General features: G+C 42.6%; 1 pseudogene; it reads left to right on the top strand.

Annotated features, from left to right (window-relative positions):
- The first annotated feature begins 4385 nt into the window (after window positions 1-4385).
- On the top strand, window positions 4386-10168 carry LOC143443061 (glyceraldehyde-3-phosphate dehydrogenase pseudogene; annotated as a pseudogene).
- The last annotated feature ends 877 nt before the right edge of the window (window positions 10169-11045 follow it).

Below are 11045 nucleotides of genomic sequence, written 5' to 3'. Positions count from 1 at the left end.
GCTAGGTACATGTCTTTAATCCCAATGTGTAGAAGACTAGGAAGACAGAGGCAGGTAGATCTATGTGAGTTTGAGGTCAGCCTGGTCTAAATAGTGCGTTCCAGGTCGCCAGAGATACAGAGTGAGACCCTCTCTTAAATATATTTGAAGTTGGTAGTTTTCTGCAAGTGACCTAGACCTCCAAAGCAGTGTCTCATCAGAAGTTCCTAGCCGGCTGTTTTGCATAAATTGGGGACTCAGAACAGTGTCTTAGTCAGGGTTTCTATTCCTACACAAAACATCATGACCAAGAAAGAAGCAAGTTGGGGAGGAAAGGGTTTATTCAGCTTACACTTCCACATTGCTGTTCATCACCAAAGAAGTCAGGACAGGAACTCACACAGGGTGGGAACCTGGAGGCAGGAGCTGATGCAGAGGCCATGGAGGGGTGCTGCTTTCCCCTGGCTTGCTCAGCCTGCTTTCTTTTAGAACCCAGGACTACCAGCCCAGGGATGGCACCACCCACAATGGGCTGGGCTCTCCCCACTTGATCACTAATTGAGAAGATGACTTACAGCTGTATCTCATGGAGACATTTTCTCAATGAAGGCTCTTTTCTCTGACAACTCCAGCTTGTGTCACACAAAACCAGCCAGTACAAACAGCTACTCCCAATTTTTTTTAACAAAAACTCAGAGCATTTATTCTTTCTGACTTCTAAGTATTCGTACAGAGCTGCAGGAACAGAGACAACATGGTTGTGTGAGATGAACAGAAGTCATGGAACAGTATGGAGTCCAGAAACTTTCCCTCACACTGTGGTAAAATGGCTTTTGACAAGTGTGCCAAAAGAATCCAATGAGGAAAGAGTAATCTCTTTAGCCAATAGTTGGGATGGCTGGACAACATGAAAGTCAATGAAGGTAGACCCCTACCTTACATTTGCTATAATTTTACTCAAAATATATTAATGTGAAAACTAGGGATTGGGGAGATGGCTCAGTTAGTAAAATGTTTGCCTCACAAGCATGAGGACTCAAGTTTGATCCCCAGAACCTACTGTTGGCAGAGCAAAAGGTGCCAACTTGTAACCCTAGTTCTGGGGAGGTAGAGGCAGGAGGATCCTTTGGGCTCAGTGGCCAACCACTCTCCCCTAATCAGTGAGTCCCAGGTTCCAGTGAAAGATCCTGACTCAAAGAAACATCATGGTCGTACTAGAGAGATGGCTCAGCGGCTAAGAGTTAAGAGCAATGGTTCTTTTCCAGAGGACCCAGGTTCAATTCCCAGCAACTACATGGCAGCTCACAACCATCTGCCACTGCAGTTCCAGGGGACCTGACAGCAGGTGTATGCTTGCACTCACCTCTCTTTCTCTGCTCATACACAGTTCAGGCTCCTCTGCCCAGTGAGAGGTACCACACACAATTGGGTCTTCCCACCACAATTAACAAAAAGAAGACAAACCCCAGAGACATGTCCACAGGCCAAACCTGTCTAGATAATCTCGATAATCTCTCTTTGAGAGTCTCCTCCTAGATGATTCTAGACTGTGTCAAATTGACAATTAAAATTAACCATCACAAAAATAAAATAAATAAGGGACTAGGGATATTATCCAATGGTATATCACTTTTTAGCCTGGCTTGCATCCAAAGCACAAGGGAAAAAAAAAAACAACAAACAAAAAAAAAAAAAAAAAAAAAAAAAAAAAAAAAAAAAAAAAAACCAACCAACCAACCAAACCAAACAAATGAAAACTCATCTTATAATCTCAATAAGAAAGGGCTAAAGGGGGGCCTGGTAAGATGACCAGGTGGGTAAAGGCACTTCCTACACAAACGTGAGGAACTGAGTTTGATTTTCTTAACTAAATTTGAGTCCCCAGACTCCATGTAAATGCTGCACACACAGCATAGAGTCCGCAATTGTAGCCCCACTATGGGGAAATGGTAAGCAGACAGGAGACTCCTCAGCAGCTCAGGCACAGCTAGCCCGGTGAACATAGCAGAAAACCAGTAAAAAGACCATCTCAGACAGGTGGAAGGCAAGGATCAAAACATGTGGTTGTCCTCTGACCCTCACATGTGTGCTGTGGCACACACACACACACACACAATGAGCTACCACTTCACATGCACTAAAAGAGTTGTAATTAGGACGGCAGCCATGGGCTAAGGATGGCTAGGTGAGTAGGGTACTTGTCTAGCTTTGGCCAATCCCTTGCTCCATCTTCAGCCACACGAAACAGATGGATGGTAACAGGGGTAACTAGGCTAGAAGAAGCAAAGCAACTTTCTACCAGAGCTCCACAATGGCCACAGCCATCTGCACCTCAGTCTTTCCTTTTAGCCAACCTCCATTCCTAGAGCTGCTGATACCTAGAAACATTTTCTACCAGGGACCCTCAGTGGCCACAATGGAAATCAGGGACCTCACAGCCAGCACACTTGCCTAGGATCCAGATAGGGCAACAGCATCCAAAGACCAGAACACCCATCCAACAGACAAGACCAGATATAAACACCTAGGAACACCTTAGACATCATAATGCAGATGCCTAGGCCCAGTGCAAAAATACAAACATGAAGAGCCAAGACAATCTGCCTCCACCAGTGACAGAAATCAAGGAGAAAATTTCAAACTTTTTAGAGTTGAATTAAAATGAAGATGCAACATATCCAAATCTATAGGACACAATAAAGACAGTTCTAAGAAGCAAATTCAGAGCACTTAAGTGCCTCCATGAGAGAGAGAGAGGCAGAGAGAGAGACACAGAGATGGAGAGAGACAGAGAGAGGGGTTTAATATTAGGAACTTAGTGACATACCTAGAGCTCTAGAACAACAGGAAGAAATAATTCCCAAAAAGAGTAGACAGAAAGAATAATCAAGCTATGGGTTAAATTGAAGAAATAGAAAAAAAATCAAAATATAAAGAATCAATAAAATGAAGAGTTGGTTCTTGGAGAAAATAAGATTAACAAACCCTGTCCTGGCCCGAGCTGCTGCTCCGGTCTGCGGGTCAGGGTCTACCAAGAGAGAGAGTGGGGATGGAGGGGCAAGAGACTAGAAGATTGGAGACAAGACAGGGTGTGTGATCAAGTCTCGTTTACTAAAAGGAAATCCTGGTTATATATACACTTTACCATGTGCCTTGCAGCCATGGACAAGCAGGGGAACACAACTGAAGACACTTTACCACGTGTACCTTGCAGCTGGGGCCACTAAACAACAAAACAAGATATGTGAGAAAAACAAGAAGTTTATCAGAGTGTGCTCAGCTGTTGTGGGCTGTTGAAAAACAAGTCTCTTGTCAGGGTATACAGCTCGAGATGGCTGCAAAAATGATAGCCTCTTTCTGCTAGGAGTCAGCTCCCAACAAACCCTGCCAAATTAACTAAAAGATGCAGAAAGAAGATCCAAATTAATAAAATCAAGGATGAAAAGGAAAGAAGTCATTAGCCAAGAGTGGTGGTACATACCTTTAATCCTAGAACTCAGGAAGCAGAGGCAAGTGGATTTCTGTGAGTTCAAAGCCAGCCTGGCCTACATAACAAGTTCCAGGAAACACAGAGCTTCAGAATGAGATCCTAACTCAAAAGTAAATAAATGAATATTTAAAAAAGAGAAGGGGTACATTACAACAGACATTGAGGCAACCCAGAGAATGATGACATACTTTAAAAATTTATACCCCACCAAAACACTCAAAAGAAATAGATGGATTTTTTAATATATATGACCTACCAAAGTTAAATCAAGATCAAATAAACAATTTAAATAGACTCATAATGTTTAATGAAATAGAAACTATAATTAAAAGTCTTCCAACTGATAAAAAGCCAAGAATCAGATGGACTCATTACAGAATTCTACCAGACCTTCAAATAACTGGCAACACTCTTCAAATTGTTCCACAAAATAGAAACTGAAGGAACATTTCCTAATTCTTTTTATATCACAATTACCCCTGATACCTAAATCACACCAAGACCTAACAATAAAAGAAATTTGTAGACCAATATCCCTTATGAATATATCTACAAAAATTCCCAATAAAATGCTTGCAGGCCAAACAAAAAACAGGTCAGAAATTATCCAGGCTGGGCATGATAGTGCATGACTTAATCAGAACACTTGGGAAGTAAGGGCAGATCAATCTGTGTAAGTACAAGGCCAGCCTGATCTACTTAGAGAATTCTAGAATAGCCAGAGCTACATAAAAGAGAGATCCTGTCTCTAAAAGAAGGAAGATAAGAAGAAAGGAGGGGGAGGAAGAGAAGGAGGGGAAAGGAGGAGGAGGAGAGGAGGAGAGGAGGAGGAAGAAAAGAGGAGGAGGAGGAGGAGGAGGAGGAGGAGGAGGAGGAGGAGGAGGAGGAGGAGGAGGAGAAGGAGAAGGAGAAGGAGAAGGAGAAGGAGAAGGAGAAGAAGAAGAAGAAGAAGAAGAAGAAGAAGAAGAAGAAGAAGAAGAAGAAGAAGAAGAAGAAGAAAGAAGAAAGAAGAATTACCTACCATGATCAGAAGAAAGAAGAATTATCTACCATGATCAGGTAGCTTCATCCAAGAGATTCAGGGATAACTGGACATATGTAAGTCAATAAACATAATACACCACATTGAAGTGGAAACTTCTGGTTTCTTTGGAAAGTCAGTCATATCAAAGGATGTTTTGCTAAAGCAGAGGCATGAAGGAATGTTTCACTGAAGCAGACACAGGTGAAAAGATGTTTTGCTAAAGGAAGCACATGAAAGCATGCTTGATGAGGGATTCTTCACTGACTACACACATGTATTAGTTTACCTCACACTGAGTTGCCGATTTTGTGGACTCTGGCCGATCAGCAGAGTGATGTCAGCTGGTACAGACTCACATGGTGAGGCAAGACCAGTGAAAGGACATGTGATGTTTGGAGGAGTATCAATAGGACTCAACGGACAGTGACAATCTTGGCTTGCATAGCTGGCTTTGCAATGCATCCTTGGTTTCACATCTTCGTCTTTGCTGATCTTCACTTTATTGAAAGAGGCTCAGCAGAGAACCTTTCCTGGTGTCCCTGATGGTCCTGGTCACTCCTGCTGACTCATTCAGATTTGGTGGAAGCCTGGCTATTTCTTCTAGGTCATGCCATTGCTGCTGATTCATGTTTGCTACCCTGACACTATTGAACTGGACTACTGGTATATTCGTGAAATGTTTGCAAGTGGATCGAGCTGCTGCTGCTGCTGATTCCTGTGGACTGAACTGCTGATTTCCTGACAATGCAGATTGGATTTGCTCCAAAGAACAATTTCTAAACAGGTCCACTTCCCCCCATATCCTACTAACCTTTCTTTGTCACTACCTCTGGTGGGTGGTGAGCTAGGAGGGAGGTGCAGCATTTAAATTAAAAGTAGGGTTGGAGCTCTCTTCTCCTCCCTGTTCCAGAGACAGCCTCATCTTCTTGTGCAGAGCCAGCCTCGTCCCCTAGACAAGATGTTGAAAGTCGATGTGAACAGATTTGGTTGTATTGGGCGCCTGGTTACCAGGGCTGCCTTCTGCTCTGCATCTGGCAAAGTGGAGATTATTGCCATCAATGGCCCCTTCATTGACCTCAACTACATGGTCTACATGTTCCAGTATGGCTCCACCCATAGCAAGTTCAACGGCACAGTCAAGGCTGAGAATGGGAAGCTTGTCATCAATGGGAAGCCCAGCACCATCTTCCAGGAGCAAGATCCTGCTAACATCAAATGGGGTGATGCTGGTTCTGAGTATGTCGTGGAGTCTACTGGCATCTTCACCATCATGGAGAAGGTCGGGGCCCACTTGAAGGGTGGGGCCAAAGGGGTCATCATATCCCACTCTTCAGCTGATACCCCCATGTTTTCAATGGGTGTGAACCATGAGAAATATGACAACTCACTCAAGATTGTCAGCAATGCTTCCTTCACCGCCAACTGCTTAGCTCCCCTGGCCAAGGTCATCCATGACAACTTTGGCATCGTGAAAGGGCTCATGACCATGGTCCATGCCATCACTGCCACTCAGAAGACTGTGAATAGTCCCTCTGGAAAGCTGTGACGTAACGGCCATAGGAATGCCTAGAACATCATCCCTGCATCCACTGGTGCTCCAAGGCTGTGGACGAGGTCATCCCAGGCCGAACAAGAAGCTCACTGGCATGGTCTTCTGTGTTTCTACCCACAATGTATCTGTGTGGATCTGACATGCCGCCTGGAGAAACCCACTAAGTATGATGACATCAAGAAGGTGGTGAAGCAGGCATCTGAGGGCCCACTGAAGGGCATCCTGGGCTACACTGAGGACCAGGTTGTCTCCTGTGACTTCAACAGCAACTCACACTCTTCCACCTTTGATGCTGGGGCTGGCATGGCTCTCAATGACAACTTTGTAAAGCTCATTTCCTGGTATGATAATGAATATGGCTACAGCAACAGGGTCATGGACCTCATGGCCTACATGGCCTCCAAGAAGTAAGAAACCCTGGACCACCCACCCCAGCAAGGACACTGAGAGCGAGAGAGAGGCCCTCGGTTGCTGAGGAGTCCCTGTCCCCAACACTGAGCATCTTCTCACAATTTCCTTCCCAGACTCCACAACAACAGGAGGGGCCTAGGGAGCCCTCTCTACTCTCTTAAAGACCATCAATAAACATTTGCTACACCCACCAAAAAAAGTAAGGTTGGAAACTTTAAGCCTACACCACATAAACAGACTAATGGACAAAAGCCACACATTCATCTCATTAGATACAGAAAAGGCCTTTGACAAAATCCAACATCCTTTTGTGATAAAAAGCTGGAAGAGACTAGGGATACAGGGGATATAACACAGCATAATAAGGCAGTTTACAGCAAGCCCATAGCCAGAGTCAACCTAAACAGAGAGAAACCCAAAGCAATCCACTAAAGTTAAATTTATGGCCTGCTGACATGTAAAATTAAGACAAGGCTGCCCACTCTCTTCCTGCCCTTTCAATATAGTACTTGAAGTCTTAGCTAGAGGAATAAGATACCTGAGGGAGATCAAGGGGATACAGATAGGAAAGGACGGAGTCAAACTATCTTTATTTGCAGATGGTATAATTTTATACATAAATGACACCACCACCACCTCAAAAAATTCCACCAGGAAATGTGTACAGCTGATAAACTGTTAGGGACACAAATATCCTTGTGCCCAGAGAGCACTAGAGAACCAGGAATATTAAACACCCAGGGCCCCTCCACAAACAAGTCTGTTTTCCACCCAGAAGGTTATTGTTAATGACCTGGTGACATTTTACTATCTGTACAAGCAGACCTCAACCAAATTCTCTAGAATGTTAGCCCAAACTCTCCCTTAGACCTTTATCTTTAGTTCTCATTTAATAGAACCCATCCTTAGGGAAGATGTCTCATGTATTTTATGGCCTGCTGACATGTATGCTATCTCAGTCAGAGACTACAATCGATTGTATGCCTTTTATCGATAGAACCTACCCTCAAGGTCACGTGTTCTTTGTGAAGGAGTTTCTATGTAGTCACACCTTAAGCTTTACTGTGCACCCGGAATTGGACTGATTGGACTGACTGTGGCCTGGAAACTTTTTCCAAATTATACTGTGTTTTAAATATGCTAACGATGAGCCCCTGTCATCAGACTCCCCATGGTCCCCAGGTTGAGGAAGTCTGAACTGAGCCATGCTCACCTCTTTGAGGTTTGCTGCCCTGCCTGGACATCCGAGGGGTCCCCCTCAATGAACACTGTCATCAAAGTAGCAGGGTACGAAATGAATACACAAAAATGAGTAGACGAGGCATCACTGCATCTAAAAAGCGTACCTGGAACATTCCACATAGTGACAAGCTAAAACATTGAAATTATATGGATCCTTTTTCAGATCATAAAGAACTAGACCAAAGTTAAAGGGAAAAATCCTCTAACACTGGGAAGCAGAGCATGCAACACCTTTCTAAACAACGCTGGCATCCAAGAGGAAACTTCGGGGGAAACAGAAAATATCGTGAGCTGGAAAAAAATAAAAATACAGAGCTAGATATGATGGCACAGGAGTGTGATACCAGCACTGGGTAAGCTGGTGTACAATTGGGAGTCCAAAGACAACTTAGATTATAGAATAGGAGAGTCCATCCAAACAGTCAGACCAACCAACAAAAAAATAGAGACACAAGGCTGGAGAGCTGGCTGAGCAGTTAAAAGCACGTGTTGCGCTTGCAGAGAACCTGGGTTCAGTTCCCAGTAACTGCGCATGTTCCAATCATCCTTAACACTCTGTTCCAGGGAATCTGAAACCCTCTTCTGACCTTCATGCACCAGGCAGGCACATGATACACATACATAAATGTAGGCAAAAAAAAAAAAAACAAAAAAAAAAACCTCATACACATAGAGTAAACTCCAAATATCAAAAAACAAACTAAAGTAATGAAAAAACCTGATTTGCTCTACAATCCAATGTAGCAACTGTGAGGTAGTAAAGCACATGACCAGAGGGAAATTGAGAACATCACATGCTTACTTAAGAGGGAAGGAGCGCCATGATCTTGGTTTCCACGGCAAAGGAGATAATAGAGAAACTGATGAACAAGGGAAGGAAAAGCAATAAAGAAACAAATGCAGAGAGACTGAGAAAGGGCGAAAACACTCACCAACCTGGGAAGGAGAGGAGGGCAGAGCAACCACAGCCACTGAAAACCAAGAAAACAGCTCTACATGCATGAACACACATGAACACACATGAACGGTTTTGACAAAAACAGACCTATGGTTTTAGAAGTCACAAACTACCAATACCCAAGAAGATAAAACCAGAATCATCCTATAGCTACTAAGAAGATTTGTTCATAACTTTAGGCCTTTTGTAAAAGAATCCCTTTGTTGGATGTGGCAGCCCACGCCTCTAAGCCCAGCACTCTGGCAGAGGAAGTGACTCCTCCTCTGTGAATCTGAGGTCAGACTAGTCTACATAGCAAGTTACAGACCAGTCAGGCCTACACACTGAGATCCTGATTCAAGAAAGAAAGAATTCTCTCGACCCTGGCAGTGTCACTAGTGAGTTCTAAATGTTTAGAGAATAATTTTTTTATAATCTTTTCTAGTGAGAGAATCCTACCAAAACAGTAACTTAATTTTTAGGAACCTGACACCCTCTTCTGACCTTTAAATGCACCAGGCAGGCATGTGATGTACATACATACATGTAGGCAAAACACTCATACACATAAAATAAAATCCAAATTTTAAAAAAAAAAAAAAAAAAACAACCACAGAGTAGCAGATTGTCTGTGTGAAAGCAGATACTACTACAAGCCAGTGTTCTTCATGAAGACAAACACGAAAATCCTCAGCAAACAGGGATTCCAGCGCCACTCAAGAACATGCTCCAAACACGGGAGCTTGTCTCAGGAACCAAAAGCTAGTTGAGTATTCCAAAAACGACAAATGCTGACAGGCTAAAAACCACATTCACACACTCATAATACTGGACGCAAGAAAAGCAGCTAACAGAACACAACACTTAACCCATTATAAAAGCTTTGAAGGTTGGTGACACGGCTGAATGAGGAAAGGCATCTGTTGCCTCACCTCCCACCAACTGGAGACAACTGAAAGTTGTCTTCTGACTTCCACATGTACACTGTGCATGCATGTGCCCACACACAACACAAAAGATTAAGTGTAATGATTTTTTTTTAAAACATTGGGAAAAAACTAGAAATAAAGAGTAATTTCCTTAACTTGATAAAAGGTGTCTAAAAACAAAACAAAACAAAACAAAAAAAACAAAAAACCAAAAAAACAAAGCCAACTTGTGGACTGTCGAGAGGCTCAGTGGTTAAGAGCACTGGCAGCTCTTGCAGAGGACCCAGGTTTGGTGCACCTATATCCAGATGGTCAAAACAATCTGTAACTCTTGTCCCAGGGAATCCAACACCTTCTCCTGGCCTCCACAGGCCACAGGCACCATACACAAGTGAAACACAGACATATATACGTGCAGGCAAACACTCATACACACGAAATAGAAATAAATCTTCAGCTGGTTGGTATTGGAGCACACCTTTAATCCATCTCTTGGGAGGCAGAGGCAGGTGCATCCCCATGAGTTTGAGGCCAGCCTAGTCTACAGAGCAAGTGACAGCCAGGACTACACAGAGAAACCCTGTCTTGGAAAAAAAAAAAAAAAAACAAAACAAAAAAAAAAACAAGCAAACAAAAATTCTTTAAAAAAAAAAAAAAAAAAAAAAACCTCTTGTATCATATGTATTGGTGAAACACTGAATTCTTTCTACCTGACACCAGGAACAAAGCAGAGATGCCCACTTTTACTATTCCGATGCAACGCTAGAAGTTCTAGCCAGTATAGTGATTCAAGAAAAAGAAATAAAAGCCATCAAGATTGGAAAGGGAGAAATGTGTTTCTCATTTACAAACAATATGATTGTTTATATAAACAACCCCATGGAATTCACCAAAAATCTCTTATGACTAAAATGAAGTGTTGCCATCCTCCAGGATATAAGGAGAACTGATAAAAATTAGGTATGTTCAGGCTAGAGAGATGGCTCAACGGTTAAGAGCACTAACAGCTCTTCCAGAGGTCCTGAGTTCAATTTCCAGCAACCACATGGTGGCTCACAACCATCTGTAATGGAATCTGATGCCCTCTTCTGGTGTGTCTGAAGACAGCTACAGTGTACTTATAAATAAAATAAATAAATCCTTAAAAGAAAAAAGAAAGCAAACAAATTGATTATTCTTATTCACCAATTATGAGAGGCAACTTTTATTTGTTGAAAAAATAAGAAAAATGATGATGCCAGCATTTCTGTATAAGTTGACAAAGAAAAAGAATGAGCGCTGTGATAAAATTAATACAGTGTGGTGGTTTAAATGAGAAAGAGATGTCTGTTGTCATAGTTCAGATTATTCTGAACTATGTCCCTTGTCTGACCAGTATTAGGACGTGCATTCAATAAACTATTCTTGCTTAACTGAGGTAGGTATTTATATGGATTTAAATAGTTGGTCACAAGGGAGTGGCACTATTTGAAAGGATTAAA

This window comes from Arvicanthis niloticus, chromosome 7, assembly GCF_011762505.2.
Source record: "Arvicanthis niloticus isolate mArvNil1 chromosome 7, mArvNil1.pat.X, whole genome shotgun sequence".
Taxonomy (NCBI): domain Eukaryota; kingdom Metazoa; phylum Chordata; class Mammalia; order Rodentia; family Muridae; genus Arvicanthis; species Arvicanthis niloticus.
This window is presented reverse-complemented; position numbering and strand designations above follow the sequence as displayed.